Source organism: Papio anubis, chromosome 13, assembly GCF_008728515.1.
Source record: "Papio anubis isolate 15944 chromosome 13, Panubis1.0, whole genome shotgun sequence".
Classification (NCBI taxonomy): domain Eukaryota; kingdom Metazoa; phylum Chordata; class Mammalia; order Primates; family Cercopithecidae; genus Papio; species Papio anubis.
In genome coordinates, this window is record NC_044988.1 from 63,573,350 (window position 1) to 63,590,606 (window position 17,257).

Below are 17,257 nucleotides of genomic sequence, written 5' to 3' on the forward strand. Positions count from 1 at the left end.
AGCTTAAAAGGGCCGGGCATGGTGGCTCATACCTGTAATCCCAGCAGTTGGGAAGACCAAAATGGGAGGCTCACTTGAGGCCAGGAATTCGAGACAGACCTGGCTGACATAATGACACCCCCCATCTCTAAAAACATAAATTTAAAAAAAAAATTTTTTTTTAAGTTTAAAAAAGAAAAAAAATAAATAAATTAGCTTAAAAGGCTTTTTCGATACCATTGTGTATACCTTGTATACACAATTTTAATGGTTCTATTATATTCCATTACATGGGTAGCTCACTAGCCATTTTTTCATTGGATACTTAGAATATTCTCAATTTTTCTCTGTTGCAGCTAATATTGCAGTGAACATCATTGGGGAAATATGAGGCAAATCGAGGAGAGTAGAGATATAAAGAAAATGGATAACTGTTATTCTGGGGCAAGAGTTGCAAACTCAGATGCCTTATAGGAGCCAGACAAATAATGCAAATAAGTAAAATGAACCAGCTGCCATGAGGAGTGGTGGGAACGTGGCAAACTGAAGGTCACATGCTCATCTATTGAGGGGAGCCACTTCTCAGCTCCAGCTGATTGTTATCATGTAGGAATGAGGGCTTAGTATAGCCAGTTCTTTTTTTTTTTCAAGCAAGACAAGATGGAAATCTAGACTTTTTTCTAGAAATCTCCAAAATGTTTATGGTGGCATTTTTACTATACAAAGCACATAAAACCTATTGACATACTAGATGTGACAGTCAGGCTGTCACTTTGCAGCCTTTGCTAATGTTTATGATGGCATTTTTACTGTGCAAGCCACATAAACCTATTGACACACTAGATGTGATAGTCAGGCTGGCACTTTGCAACCTGTACAGCCTTTGCTCCAGGGTCATGACTGTGGATATAAATGGGAGGGAATGTACTGACTGAAGACATAGCTGCTCAGTGATGTTTCCATTCTCAGAATGAGCATGGAGTGTAATGAAGGGTTTAAGATCTCGGCATTAAATATTTATTTACTAAGCACTTTACTATGGCTTGGCTTTCAGTTTTTCTTCTTCCTTACCTTCTTCTTCTTCATCAAATATGCCATTCTCAGAAGAGGCTGACCTTCTCAAAGCCAGCTGGGCTCCATTTCACCTGCTGTGCTTGCCATCCATTCAGTAGCTTTGTTTTTGTTTGTTTTTGAGACTGGGCCTTTTTCTGTTGTCCAGGCTTGAGGGCAGTGGCACAATCTCCACTCACCGCAACTTCTACCTCCCGAGCTCAAGCCTTCCTCCCACCTCAGTCTCCCAAGTAGCTAGGACTACAGGTGCATACCAGCAAACCCAGTTGATTTTTGTATTTTTTATAGAGATGGGGTTTCACCACGTTGCGCAGGCTGGTCTTGACTCATAAGCTCAAGCAATCCGCCCACCTCAGCCTCCCAAAATGCTGGGATTACAGGTGTGAGCCACCCCACCCGGCCAGCCATTCAGTAGGTTTATCAGACATCATTGGTCCTCCACTATGTACCAAGGCCCTTTGCTCAGAATTACGTATCAATGTATAAGACACAGTTCCACCATCTAGAAGTGTACTGTCATTAAGAGATAATAAAATGGCCAAGTCTTGATACCAAATGAGTTGTACATATAATTGGTATTGAAGAAGTTTAGGAGAATGATTTCCATGAGAAAGAAAAGTGCTTTCAGATATGGTAGAATTTGAGCCACATCCTTAAAATGAAGGGTGGGAGGGAATGGGGAGAACATTCCAGATACCTTCCCAGTGAGTAAGCCAAAACTCAGGGTATATTCGGCATGTGACGGCAGTGTGGTTGGATAGGTAGAAAGGAACTTTTGGGGTTTTTGGTTGTTTTTTTATTTTTGTTTTTTTCTGAGACTGAGTCTCACTCTGTCACCCAGGCTGGAGTACAGTGGCACAATCTCTGCTCGCTGCAACCTCCGCCTCCTGGGTTCATGGCAATTCTCCTGCCTCAGCCTTCCAAGCAGCTGGGATTACACGCACACACCACCACGCCTGGCTAATTTTTGTGTTTTGTAGAGACAGGGTTTCACCATGTTGGCCAGGCTGGTCTCGAACTCCTGACCTCAAGTGATCTGTGTGCCTTAGCCTCCCAAAGTGCTGGGATTACAGGTGTGAGCCACTGCGCCTGGCCGGTAGAAAGGAACTTTGAACGCCACATTAAAGAATTTGGGGCTGGGCACAGTGGCTCACACCTGTAATCCCAGCACTTTGGGAGGCTGAGGCAGATGGATCACAAGGTCAGGAGATCTAGACCATCCCGGCTAACACGGTGAAACCCCGTCTCCACTAAAAAATACAAAAAAATTAGCCAAGGGTGGTGTTGGGCGCCTGTAGTCCCAGCTACTCTGGAGGCTGAGGCAGGAGAATGGCATGAACCTGGGAGGCGGAGCTTGCAGTGAGCTGAGATTGCACCACTGCACTCTAGCCTGGGCGACAGAGCAAGACTCGGTCTCCAAAAAAAAAAAAAAAAGAATTTGGATTTATCCTGTAGACAGTAGGGAGCCACTGAAGATATTTTAGTAGTAGAGTGACTTGTTGAAGGAAGTTGAGGAGATTACTCTTGTGTCTGTATATGTGATAGCTGGGAACCAAGAGACAATGAAGGTAAGAAAACTAAGTTAGGGCCGGGCGCGGTGGCTCACGCCTGTAATCCCAGCACTTTGGGAGACCGAGGCGGGCGGATCACAAGGTCAGGAGATCGAGACCACGGTGAAACCCCGTCTCTAAAAATACAAAAAAAAATTAGCCGGGCGCGGTGGCGGGCGCCTGTAGTCCCAGCTACTCAGGAGGCTGAGGCAGGAGAATGGCGTGAACCCGGGAGGCGGAACTTGCAGTGAGCCGAGATCGCGCCACTGTACTCCAGCCTGGGTGACAGAGCGAGACTCCCTCTCAAAAAAAAAAAAAAAAAAAAAGAAAACTAAGTTTGAAGACTATATAACTCAGAGGAGAGGTAATACAGGCCTGAATTTGGAGGATAGAGTGGGGATATGAACTGGAGAGGCAATAGAGGAAGTGGTTAAGAATACTGACTCTGGAATCATACAGGTCTTTTATCTGAGTGCCAGCTTAGACATTTACTGACTGAGTTACATTGGGAAGATTATTTAATATCCCTGAGCCTCAGATTTCTCATTCATGAAGAATAATAACACCTAGCTTAGAGAGTGGTTATATGGATTAAATGAGATAATGTAAGTAAGTGTTTAGCATAGTAGTGGAAACATAGTAAAAACAAGAAATTATTGGGCCGGGCATGGTGGCTCATGCCTGTAATCCCAGCATTTTGGGAGGCCAAGGCGGGTGGATCATGAGGTCGGGCGATCAAGACCATCCTGGCTAACACAGTGAAACCCCGTCTCTACTAAAATACAAAAAAATTAGCCAGGTGTGGTGGCGGGCGCCTGTAGTCCCAGCTACTCAGGAGGCTGAGGCAGGAGAATGGCGTGAACCCAGAAGAAGGAGCTTGCAGTGAGCCGAGATCGTGCCACTGCGCTCTAGCCTGGGCAACAGAGCAAGACTCTGTCTCAAAAAAAAAAAAAGAAAGAAAGAAAGAAATTATTAAGTCAATGCCCGAAATATTGGAAGGAAGACTCAGCATGACTTGGTAATTGTCTGAATGTAAAGAGAGTCCAGATGACTCTTTTATTTTCAAGTACAGGCAGTCCAAAGAGACCTAATTTGAAATTTTAAAAATTGATTTGGTTTTAGATGTGTTGAATTTGAGGTAATAGTAAGTATCTGATAGGCTATTGGAGATTTGATTCTGGAAGTTCAGGAAGAATATAAGATTTGGAAATCAACAGCAAAGATAATGGGAAATACTAAAGACTGTTCAGATTGAAAAGACTTCAGATCTGAACCTTGCTGTATATTTGCATTTAAATATGGGCCCGGTATTGTTTTATTAAACAACGAAGAAGGAATTATCTAAGAAGCAGAACTAGGAGGATTGGTTTACAGAAGCCAAAAGGGGCCGGCATGATGGCACGTGCCTATAATCTCAGATATCTCATTCACGAAGGATAATGTTTAAATGTTATAAGAAACCCTGTCTCGGGAGGCCGAGACGGGCGGATCACGAGGTCAGGAGATCGAGACCATCCTGGCGAACACGGTGAAACCCCGTCTCTACTAAAAAATACAAAAAAAAAAACTAGCCGGGCGAGGTGGCGGGCGCCTGTAGTCCCAGCTACGCAGGAGGCTGAGGCAGGAGAATGGCGTAAACCCGGGAGGCGGAGCTTGCAGTGAGCTGAGATCCGGCCACTGCACTCCAGCCTGGGCCACAGAGCCAGACTCCATCTCAAAAAAAAAAAAAGGAAAAAAAAAAAAAAAAAAGAAACCCTGTCTCTACCAAAACCACAAAAATATAGCTGGCTGTGGTGGTATGCACCTGTAATGCCAGCTACTTGGGAGGCTGAGGAACGAGAATCACTTTAACCTGGGAAGTGGAGGTTACAGTGAACCAGGGTCAGCCACTGCACTCCAGCCTGGGTGACAGAGCGAAACTGTCTTAAATGTCTCAAAAAAAAAGAAAAGCCAAAGGGAAAGAGGAGTTGAATAGGAAAGGATGACTGCTGATAGTGTCAGATGATTCCAATATTATAAGTTAAAAAATTATAACTGCTTCACACAGCTCAAATGTTGTAAGAAAAAAGATTTCTGGTGGTTAAGAAACGATGAAGGAGAGAGTAGAGAGAGAATTTTAAGAGTCCATTTGTTAAGGAATTTTGGTGTCAAGGCTGGGTGTGGTGGCTCACACCTGTAATCCTAGCACTTTGGGAAGCCTAGGCAAGCAGATTGCTTAAGCTCAGGAGTTCGAGACCAGCCTGGGCAACATGGCGAAACCCCGTCTCTACTAAAAAATACAAAAAATAGCCAAGCATAGTGGCGCATGCCTGTAATTCCAGCTACTCAAGAGGCTGAGGCACGAGAATCGCTTGAACCCAGGAGGCGGAGGTTGCAGTAAGCCGAGATCACGCCACTGCACTCCAGCCTGGGTGACAGAGCAAGACTCAAAAAAAAAAAAAAAAGAATTTGGTGTTGAAAAAAGAAAGAGAGGACTCTCTGACTCTGATGTCCTTGGATTGACGTGCAGTGATATCCTCTGCTTTCTGGTACCCTGACATTCCACCTCTTACCCATACCCCGTTATGGGGTTCTCAAAGACTTTGACCTCTGTGGATCTGAGCAATACCACTCAAGCTCCTACAGCAGCTGCCACTGTTTTTAACAGCTTTATTGAAATATAATTGACATATCTACATTTCACCATTTAAAGTATACAATTCAATTGTTTTAGTATATTCACAGAGTTGTGCAACTATGACTGTAGTCTAATTTTGGAACATTTCATCATTCCCAAAAGAAACCCCACACCCATTAGCAGGCACTCCCCATCTCTCTGCCTCTCCAGCCTCTGGCAGCCACTGATCTACTTTTCGTCTCTATAGATTTGCCTTGTCTGGACATATCATGTAAATGGAATGAAACAATATGTGACTTTCTGTGTTTCTTCTTTCACCGAGCATGTTTTCAAGGTTCATCCATGTTGGAGCACTTATCAGGACTTCATTCCCTTTTATTGCTGAATTAATTCATTGTGTGTACCACCTTTTATTTATCCCTTCTGTTGATGAACATTTTGGTTGCTTTGCTCCTAGTTTTTGACTATTACGAATAATACTACTAGGAATACTCATATACAAGCTTCTGTGTGGATGTTTTTTGTTTCTTGTAGGTATACACCTAGAAGCAGAATTGCTGGGGTCATATGGTAACTCTTCAACTTTTTGAGAAACTGCCAGAACTGTTTTTCCAAAGTGGTTGCGCCATTTTACAGTGCCCTCAGCAATGTGTGAGAGTTCAATTTCTACACATCATTGTCAACATGTGTGACTGCTTGCCTTTTTTTATTTTAGCCATTCTAGTGGGGTCAAGTAGTATCTCACTTTAGTTTTGATTTGTACTGCCTAATGATTAATGATGTTAAGCATTTGTTTATATAAGTACTTGTTGACCATTTGTGTGTCTTCTTCGGGGAAATGTTTATTCAAATCCTTTGCCCAGCCAGGCATGGTGGCTCATGCCTGTAATCCCAGTACTTTGGGAGGCCGAAGCAGGAGGATCACTTGAGCTCAGGAGTTTTGGACCAGTCTGGGCAACATAGTGAGACCCCATCTCTACAAATAATACACACACATACACACACACAAATCCTTTGCCCATTTTTATTTATTTACTTATTTATTTTTTTGAGACAGGTTCTCACTCTGTCACCCAGGCTGGAGTGCAGGAGTGCAATCTTAGCTCACTGCAACCTCTGCCTCCCAGGTTCAAGCACCTCTTGTGCCTTAGCCTCCCAAGTAGCTGGGATTACAGGTATGCACCATCACACCCAGCTAATTTTTACGGGTTTCACAATGTTGGCCAAGCTGGTCTCGAACTCCTGACCTCAAGTGATCTGCCTGCCTTGGCCTCCCAAAGCTCTGGGATTACAGGTGTGAGCCACCATGCCCGGCCCCCTTTGCCGATTTAAAAATTTGATTATTTGTCTTTTTACAACTGAGTTGTAAGTGTTTTGAATTATATTCTGGACAGAAGTCCCTTATCAGATATATGATCTGCAAATTTTCTCACATTCTGTGGGTTGTCTTTTGACTCTTTTTTTTTTGAGACAGAGTCTAGCTGTGTCGCCCTGGCTGGAGGGCAGTGGCCGGATCTCAGCTCACTGCAAGCTCCGCCTCCCGGGTTTAGGCCATTCTCCTGCCTCAGCCTCCTGAGTAGCTGGGACTACAGGTGCCCGCCACCTCGCCTGGCTAGTTTTTTGTATTTTTTAGTAGAGACGGGGTTTCACCTTGTTAGCCAGGATGGTCTCGATCTCCTGACCTCATGATCCGCCCGTCTCGGCCTCCCAAAGTGCTGGGATTACAGGCTTGAGCCACCGCGCCCGGCCTTGACTCTCTTGATTGTGTCCTTTGAAGAACAAAAGTTTTAAATTTTTATGAAGTCTAGTTTATTTATTTTTCTATTTTCTCATTTTGCCAGCAGGAAGTCAAAGTTTTTCTGTTTTTTTCTTTTGTCACTTATATATTTTATATCACGTCTAAGAATGCGTTGCCTAACTCTAGGTTACGAAGAATTACTTCTTTGTTGCCTAAGCTTCTTTTTTTTAGATATGGAGTCTCGCCCTTGTTGTCCAGGCTGAGGTGCAGTGGTGCAATCTCGGCTCACTGCAACCTCCGCCTCCTGGGTTCAAGTGATTCTCCTGCCTCAGCCTCCCGAATAGCTGGGGTTACAGGTGCCCACCACCACACCCAGCTAATTTTTGTATTTTTAGTAGAGATAAGGTGTCACCATGTTGGCCAGGCTGGTCTTGAACTCCTGACCTCAGGTGATCGGCCCACTTCGGCCTCCCAAAGTGCTGGGATTACAAGTGTGAGCCACCGTGCCCGGCCGCCTAAGCTTCTTTTTAATAGATTTTTTTTTTCCCCACATGAAAAACAGTCTTTTCTTCCAAGCTTATTTAGTCAAGTCTACCCACCACTTATTCTGATTTACACACAAGGAGCATCTCTTTTTAGATTATTCTTGTTCAACAAGACTTCCATATGCCAAGCATAAGACACCTTCTGAATGCCAAGCACTATGCTAGGTTTTATGGGAAACACAAAATAAAAATGATATTGTCTTATATACTGGATAATGGAGATGCACAGATGACTATAACCCCGACTTTGCAGTCTAGAAGAGATGTTAAGGCAGATAGGCAAAAAAGAACAATAACCATGTTAAATGACATGATTTACTTAATCAAAACTTCTCAGGGACTGATTCTAGTTGCTGATGAAGTTCGCCATTAATATGCAATGCAATGAGAAAAGTACAGTATGCTCTTTCTTATAAAGTTGTGATCATTGATGTAAAGTTTTGTAATGATGCTACTTGACAATATAAGAAGTTGGCCTTGCAGTGAGCTGAGATCCGGCCACTGCACTCCAGCCTGGGCGACAGAGCGAGACTCCGTCTCAAAAAAAAAAAAAAAAAAAGAAGTTGGCAATCCAATATTGATCCCCCTGTTTTTTGTGGAAGTTGTTTTCTTGTCTGTAAAATCAACCACCTGCAACCACTGGTTCAGAGGACAGATTATTTCTGGCTCTGGGGTAGTCAGAGGAGACTTGATGGAGGAGTTGCTCTGGGCCTGGTAGGTTTGGATAATTTTGAACAGGGCCAAGTGTAACAGGAAGGAGAGTCTGAATGAACAAATGCAGCAGAGTGGAAATGATCTTCTGAAACATGTTTCAGGGATTGCATGATGGGAAACCAAGGTTGAGTGGAGTAGACAGCCGAGGGTGGGCACGGTGGCTCACACCTGTAATCCTAGTACTTTGGGAGGCCAAGGCACGTGGATCACCTGAGGTCAGGAGTTCAAAACCAGCCTGGCCAACATGGCAAAACCCCATCTCTTCTAAAAATATAAACCTTAGCTGGGTCATGGTGGTGGGTGCCTGTAATCCCAGCTACTCAGGAGGCTGAGACAGGAGAATCACTTGATCCCGGGAGACGGAGGTTGCAGTGAGCCAAGATCACGCCACTGCACTCCAGCCTGGATGACAAGAGTGAAACTCAAAAAAAAAAAAAAAAAAAAAAAGAGTAGATAGCCGAGATGGATGACCTCTAAAGCCAAAATGAGGAGGCTCAACTTGATTCTCTGGGTAATGAGAAACCATTAAAACGGCCAGGAGGAGTGGCATGTTGAAGAAAGGTGGTGCTTTAGGGAGATGAATCTGGTAGTACTAAAAAGTAAATTACAAGTGGGGAGACTAGTTAGGAGGTGGTTGAGGTTTATAATGTAACAGTATTTGTGTTTTGTTTCTGGCTGGAAAATAATTTGATCTTTCCTCAAAAGCCCTAGATCTTTGGCAGTAGTGGTTAGGAAGTAAGTGGCAAGGTTGTCTGTGATGTAGTGAATTAAGCCAGGCACTAGAGGTCTGAGAGCTGCCACCTTCCATAGGCAACTGGAAACACTGGCTGTCCAGCACAATGCATGACTTAGCCTCACAGAAATTTCAGAGTCAAAGACCCTGGGCCCAGAGCTCTCATGGTAAGAAGCTTGAACTCCAAATGCTTGGTCATGAAGATTAACTTTGCCCTAACCTACAGATGCTTATCCAACCCTGCTTTGTGTTCTGTATCAGCTAGGCAAGAGGAAGGCAGAGTGACACCATTTCCTCACCTTTCAGTGGCTGGCTAGGAACAGCAGTCTCCCTCATTCCTTCCCTTCATCACTGTTTCCTGCTTTATAGGACCAAGGGGCCATGGCTGCTCAAACAAGTCAAGGCTGGAGATGGATCTTTGTGTCTTTGTGTGTTTTTGTTCTCTCTACAATTGACTCAGCTGAACCATGGTGTCAGTGGACACATGGGTGTCATAGGGAATAGGAGAAACAAGAAAGGAAAAGAAGTTACATCTCTTCCGGATCCTGAGGGATAGCTGTTATGGTCTTGGCCAGTGGTTTCTCCAAAGGCTTCTTTCTAAGGCCCTGAAATCCGAGGGCATGGCTGTGGAGTCCAGATAGTAGTCACCTTGGGAGGAGCCCTAGGCAGGGCTAGTGTTTGGGGACCAACCCCTGCTTGAGACTATCTCTGTATTCAAGCGTAGCAGCAGGGAGCAGTGACACAAAGTGGACAGAGACCTCACCGCAACTCCTGTACAACTGGCTCTAGCTGCAGTTTCTTCCTTTTTTCCTTATTCCCACAGAATTGGCCCAGAACCTGAGGAGGGTGGAGCAGGGAAGGAGCAGAGGACTCTGTAGGTCTCCAAGCAGAACTGAGATTTTTCTCTGGCCTAGGAGAGACCACTGTCCCCTGCCTTCCTTTCCCTGGGAAGATAGGCTTCCTGGCCTCTCAGCCCAGCTAGAGGGATTCTGCCTCCACACAAACCCAGCTGGACCCAGCTGAGCACTGACTGAGAACCGATGTATGTGAGAGGGGCCAGTTCTACTTCAGCCACAGCGAGTAGACCTCTGAAGACCCAGGGAACTGAATTGAATACCGTGTTAGGAAGAGGGCCTGCAGCCTCCAGGTCCTTAAGACTTACCACCCCAGTGTACAGAAGCCTGCCTAGCACCCTGTCTCTCTAGGAAGGCCAGTGCTAAGACTCGTGGGCCATCCACCAGGACTGAGTTCAAGTTACTGCTAGCAGAATGGTGACTGGTCCCTGCAGCCTCCCTTCTGGGCTTCAGGAATCCCCTCCCAGGCTGAGTGCCCCACCCTGAGGCTAGTCTGGAATCCTGGTTAGAGGCAAAAGCTGGAAAACAGAGTCATTCACAATGGGCAAAAAGAGGAGGAAGAGGTTTCTGGTTAAGATATAAAAGGAGGAGCCTAAAGAAGGAAGGAAGCTCCAAGGCTCTGCCCAGACATCTTCCCTGAGACGCCTAAGGACAAAAGAGGAGCTAGACACAACTCTCCCCATTTTTCCTTTGCTGTCTTGAGAGTTCTCCATCTTCCAGCACTGACTGCCCTCTGTGGCTGGCTCCTTTCTCTACCCTCCCCCTTCCCTAGGCTAAAGGGCCCACAGGGACTGGAAGGGAGGGAGGCTGAGTGGCTGTGCTGTGGGCCTGCCTGCTCCTTTCCCTTCCCCCTTCCCTTAGCAGCAACGTCACCGCATCACCAGCAGCCGCGGCAGCAGCACGGAGACTGGGGCTGGGATTGCGCAGCCTCCCTGCATTAGCAACGATGCCATTGTATTAGCAGAAATCAGATCTTAGGAAATCGGTCCAGTTCCCCTGTGTGGTCCCGTGGAACAGTGTCTCAGCTGGAACTGTCGAGGTAGAGCTTGGTCGGAGTGCAAAAGGGACAGACACATCAGGGGTCCAGCTCAAGGCTCCTGACAAAGGTATGGCTCAGGGAGCTGGGGGAGGGGCAGGGCAGAGATGCTAGGATACTGATCAGCACATTTGGGCCCTGGCTTCTGAGGGTTGGCTTTGTCTTTCCAAAAGGGAGAGGGGGACGGTGCTGGGGGGATAAAGGGAATGTGGGGGAGCACAGCATTAGACGAGCTCATCCATGCATACATTTGGGCTATGGTGCAGAGATGGGGAAAAGCCAAGGCTTGGGCTAATGCCATTTATGCTATTTTGTCAAGAAGCAGATCGCATCCTTCCTTTTTGGGCATTTCTAATGAAGCTTCTAGTATGGGTCAGGGATGGGGGAGTCAGATCTAGAAACAAAGGCTTAATGGGAGGAGACACCCCTATAGCTACTGTAAGTTTATGATGGAGAACATGCAGGGATCCATGCAGCTTTCAAGAGAAGGGGCTGGGAAGCCTTTCTGTCCACACACACATACATACATACATACATGCACATAGCTATACATGCACATAGACACACATACCATATCTTCTGGTGCTATGGGAGCCACCAGGCTCCAGGTAAGGATGGAGTAAGAAAACAGGGTGCCCCACAGTGTGTGGCAGGGGTAGGGACAGTCATTGTAATGCCTAGGGCACCTGACCTGTTACAATAAGCCTTCAAGAAGAGACCTAAGCGTAAGCTAACACTCCCAAATCTACCCTCCCGCCCTTCTCCCTTTGATCCTACCCAGGAGAGGACCAGTCAGGAAAAGGGTTATCAGTCCTACAGAGGCATCTTATCAGGATCTCAAGTCAAGGTCAGATTGCTAGAGAAGAGCAATTGAAGACCATTGTCTTTCCCGTCTTTATTCAGAAGGCCAAAAAAGAGGGAAGGGTTCTATGACTGGCAGAAAGACATTGATGACCAAAGCTAGAGGAAATCTTTTTTCTGGGGTTTTCCTGCCCAGAGTTGCTCCATTGCTGAGCAGGTAGGAAGAGTTCCTTAAATTCCCATTTCCACACCTGTAATCCCAGCACTTTGAGAGGCTGGGGTGGGAGGATCACTTGAGCCCAGGAGTTGAGACCAGCCTGGGCAACATGGTGAAACCCTGTCTCTACAAAAAATTTAAAAATTAGCCAGGCATTGTGGTGTGCACCTGTAGTCCCAGCTACTAAGGAGGCTGAGGTGGGAGGATCACTTGAGCCCAGGAGTTCAAGGTGCAGTGAGCTATGATCGCATCACTGCACTGTAGCCTAAGCAACAAAGCTAGACTCTGTCTGTAAAAAATAATTGTAAAAAAATTCCCACTTCTAATAACTACCTTGGTAGAGGGTTCAAAAACATAGGATAATAGGAGACAGTAGTGCCATGTTGTGCAAATATATAGTTGAGGAATACACTGGATAGTTATGGGAGTGTATTTGTTCCCAGGAAGTGTCTAGGAATGTGAACCACAGAGCAGGGAAAAATGAGACTTGAGACCATGTATGGGGCAGGCAGATGAGGGCTGGGAACTGGGGCAGGAGGTGAGATTGACAAGTGTGATCAGAGCCTGGGGACAGTATGAAAGGGACTGTAGGTTCATAGAATAGAGAGGCAGATAGACATAACCTGCGTAAATGGAGGCTGAAATGTGGGTCTACCCAGGACAGGTAGGGTACAGCTGCTCTGGGAGCAGAGTAATTGCAAGGACTTTAGGAAGAGGGTGTGGCCCCAATCATTTTCTGTGGAAGGCCATTGTAGTGGAAATAATTACAAATTGGGCAGACCTGCGAATGAATCCCATCTCAGATGTGTAAATATGGGCAAACTACTTATACACTCTAAGCTTTGGTTTTCTCATCTTTACAATGGGAAGGATTATGCCTACTTAAAAATGTTACAGTACATTTAAAGATGTATGTAAATTAATGGCATATAAGTGTTGAATAAATGATCATTTATAGTATTATAATAGGACAAGAGACACCCATTTGGGACAAGGGCCAGGAAAGAGGCTCTCATAGAACTTTCTTCTTATTCTGGATCCTCTGTTTCTTCCCCATCCGCATCTTCCATGTCTCTCCATTTAGTCAGGGCAGAAAAAGTCTGAAATGAGCTCTTCCAGCTCAGTGTTTTCTCTTCACCTTCATTAGAGGGGATGGGCCACTTGTCTTGATGTAGAAAAAGTCACTCCCAGAAAAGGAGCCTGAGATACACTCTCAGTAAATGTTCTCTGTGGTGTCATATGTACAGTTTACTCTCTTTTTTTCTTTTTTTTTAAGACGGAGTCTCGCTCTGTCACCCAGGCTGGAGTGCAGTGGCACGATCTCAGCTCACTGCAAACTCCGCCTCTTGGGTTCAAGTGATTCTCCTGCCTCAGCCTCCCAAGTAGCTGGGATTACAGGAGCGTGCCACCATACCCAGCTAATTTTTGTATTTGTAGTAGAGACGGGGTTTCACCATGTTGGCCAGGATGTTCTCAATCTCTTGACCTCATGGTCTGTCTGCCTCGGCCTCCCAAAGTGCTGGGATTACAGGCGTGAGCCCCCATGCTGGGTCTACTCTCATTATATTCTTAACTGATCAAGAAAAAAGGTCAAAAGTTAGGATTCCTGAGTCTCATCTTAATTCTGTTATTTATTCACTGAGTGGTCTTGGGCAAGTCATTTCATTTTTCTGAGTGTAAATTTCCTTATTTTTGAAAATGAAGATGGCTCCGCCTCCTTTGGTAAGTTTATGTAAGGATCAGTAAGATATGACATACATAAAAAGTGCCTTGTAAGTAAATGTGAACCGGGTGGGCAAAGCATGAGTACAAAATCTCATGAGATGCCTGGAGAACTTCCCCTTAGATGGCTGAATTGGAATCGTCTATGGAGGAGCCATTGCTCGGCATTTCCCTTGGTTGTGTGGAGATCAAAAAGGAATAAGATCTTCTCTGAGATACAGAAGTATAAAATAAAATGAAATCAATCAGTGAAAGAGCTTGACAGTTAAAGTAGGATTCAATACAACCTAAATGTAAAAGCTAAAACTATACAGCTTTTAGAAGAAAACCATAGGTACATTTCTTTATGATCTTAGGACAGGTAAAGATTTCTTAGGATACAGAAAGATTTAACCATAGAGAAACAAACTGATAAATTGATCAATTTAAATTTAATAAATTAAAAACTATCAAAAAACAGTTAAGAAAACACACAAGCCACAGGCTGAGAGAAAATGTTCATGAGACATATTATTTGACAGAGGACTTGTATCCAGAATGTTAAAACTCCTATAATTCAATCATAAAAAGACTAACAACTCAGGTTCTTTTAATGGGAGAAGTAGTCAACAAATAACCAGGCACCTACTGTGTTCAAGCACAGAGTTCACTGTATTGCAGTCTCCAGCCTCGGAACTGTGCTCCAGTCTGGGAGATAGATATGTCAACATCACATTACAACTGTTAGTGCCCTCCAGCCAAGGGCTCCGTCATCTCCCATGCTCATGTGTCCTTTGTCTCTGATTTAGAGTCAGCTTTCTGCATTCTGTATCTGTGCATCAGGTTTTCCATATTAATGCATGTATGTCCTAGTAATGGTTTTGTGGGCAGAATCATACATTCTTTTATGTGATACTTGTGAATGCCTCTTGAAAATGCTTTAAAAAGGAAAAAAAGGTACTCATTGAAGGTCAGTGATGGCTGCAACCCATAAGTACCCCTAAAATTACTGCTATGTATGTAAGAAAGTTCTCTATACTCCTTTTAGTCCAGGCTTCGAGATTATGGCCAGGACTCCAGGGGAAACCTAGTATGTATGAAAGGAGAAACCCCCTCAAAGAAAAAAAAATTGTTTAGGCCCGGCATGGTGGCTCACACCTGTAATCCTAGCACTTTGGAAGGCCAAGGCAGGTGGATCACTTGAGCCCAAGAGTTCGAGACCAGCCTTGGCAACATGGAGAAACCATATCTCTACAAAAAATACAAAAATTAGCCAGGTGTGGTGGCACACGCCTGTGGTCCTAGCTACTCAGGAGGCTGAGGCTACGGTGAGGCTGCAGTGAGCCATGATCGCACCACTGCACTCCAGCCTGGGAGTGAGAACCTGTCTCAAAAAAAAAAAAATTTGCTTAAATTTTTTAAATTGCTTAAAAATTGCAAAAAATGGGTATTTATTATGTACAAATTAGAAAATACAGCTGAAGCAAAAAGAATAAAATTAAAAATCCAAATCACTCAACAGAGATAGGCACTAGTAACAGTTTGTTGCACATTACAGATTTTCTTCTATGCGTACAGATATGTTTATTTACAAAAATGGTGACAAACACCCGGCTAATTTTTGTATTTTTAGTAGAGATGGGGTTTCACCATGTTGGCCAGGCTGGTCTTGAACTCTTGACCTCAAGTGATCCGCCCGCCTCAGCCTCCCAAAGTGCTGGGATTACAAGCATGAGCCACTGTGCTTGGCCTGATTTCAAGACATTCTATTTCTATGGATTTGCCTATTCTGGACATTTCATATAAATGGAATCATACATCATAAAAGCCCTTTGTGACTGGCTTCGATTGTGCCTAAATTTTTGGCTACTGTGAATAATGCTGTTATGAACATTTGTGTACAAGCTTTAGTGTGAACATATGTTTTCATTTTTCTTGGGTATATACCCAGGAGTGCAGTTGCTGGGTCATGTCATGACACTATGTTTAACATTTTGAGAAACTGTCAGACTTTTCCAAAGTAACTGCACCATTTTACAATACCCCCGGCAATGTTTCAGGGTTCCCGTTTCTTCGCATCATCATCATTTGCTAGTTGTTATTGTCTGTATTTCTTATTTTACCCATCCCAGATGGAGAGAAGTAGTATCTCGTTGCAATTTTTATTACTCGAATGACTAATGATGTTGAACATCTTTTCATGTGCTGGTTAGCCACTTGTATGTCTTCTTCAGAGAAATGCCTATTCATACTGTTTGCCCTGTTTTAAACTGGATCATATGTCTTCTTTTCTTTTTGAGACAGAGTCTCACTCCCTCGCCAGGTTGGAGCGCTGTGGCATGATCTCAGCTCACTGCAACCTCCGACTCTCTGGTTCAAGCGATTATCCTGCCTCAGCCTCCCAAGTAGCTGGGATTACAGGCATGCACTACCACACCCAGCTAATTTTTATATTTTTAGTAAAGACGGGATTTCACCATGTCAGCCAGGGTAGTCTCGATCTCCTGACCTCGTGATCCTCCCGCCTCCTCCCAAAGCGTTAGGATTACGGGCATGAGCCACCGTGCCCAGCTTCAAATGTCTTTTTATTGTTGAGTTGTAAGAGTTCTTTATATATTCTGATTAGAAGTCTTTTATCAGGTATATGAGTTGCAAATATTTTCTCCCATTTTATGGATTGTCTTTTCACTTTCTTGGTGGTATCCTTTGAAGCACAAAAGGTTTTGGTTCTTACCGAGTCCAATTTATGTTTTTTCGTTTGTCACTTGTGCCTTTGGTGTCATATCTAAGAAACCATCACCTAATCCAAGATAACAAAGATTTACTCCTATGTTTTCTTCTATAACCCTTAATCTTGTAGCTCAGACTCTCTTAATGTCTGCCCTTCTACATCTCTACCCATTAGCCCAATAAACACACAAAGGCTTGGAAGCTCAACAGAGGAGCCTGCCTTCCTCTCAGAAAGGGGGGGAGGAAGCAAGATTGTAAATAATAATTGCTGCTTAAATTTAACACAATTTTATATTAATACCTTGTCCCTCATACATATACTTAGCCATATTTTTTATGCATTGTTCATGTCCTTGAGTATATGTGACTTGCCTCAGCCCTTACCACATTCCACATGATGAGCTGGGACCCTGTGGTCTAAATGAGTTAAATTTTAAGAGATTGATGGTGTCAAGGATTCAGTTAAATGATGAAGAGAAAGGCAATGGGGGATTTAGACTCAGGGTGAGTGAAAAGGAAATAATAGGAATAAAAAAAGAAGGGAAATGAATGAATTTGGAACATTACATGTGAGGAGTCAAAGGGAATGAAGACTGTTGCAACCTGAACGTGGAAACACAGCAGACTAGAACTTGAGCAGGCCACACTGCCATGGTGCAGCCAAGAGACCAGAGAAGCTCAGGATGGGTTCTGTGTCCTTGGCACCAGGAGACCGTGAACAAGAGAGAACTTTGCTTTAGCCTATAAGAGGTAAAACTGGGATGAGAAGACTTTCCAGTGGATCCCATTAGTGAAGGTTCTAAGCTAAAACTGGGCAGCATTTGGGCACTTCAGGATGTCTATCCTGAGCTAGACACATGTTAAGAGTGTATTATGCCTTTCACGTTTATCTTATGATGTGTTAGAATGATACAAAAGACATAAAACTAGGTCCCCCCACCCCCATTGAGGAGGAAGAGGTTGACATCAGT

The 17,257-nt window shown here is 44.3% G+C and overlaps 1 protein-coding gene across 6 annotated transcripts in view; it reads left to right on the forward strand.

Moving 5' to 3' along the window:
• The window catches only part of RUSC2 (RUN and SH3 domain containing 2), a 72,117-nt gene that overhangs the window by 38,518 nt on the left and 16,342 nt on the right, over positions 1–17,257 (forward strand). Inside the window, exon 1 of one of the 6 annotated variants that reach the window (XM_003911537.5) lies at positions 8,631–10,907. The exons of the other annotated variants lie outside the window; for them this stretch is intronic. The gene's annotated coding sequence lies outside the window, so the exon portion shown is untranslated. Of the gene's footprint in view, positions 1–8,630; positions 10,908–17,257 lie in introns of those variants that run through there. 6 annotated transcript variants of the gene reach the window in all.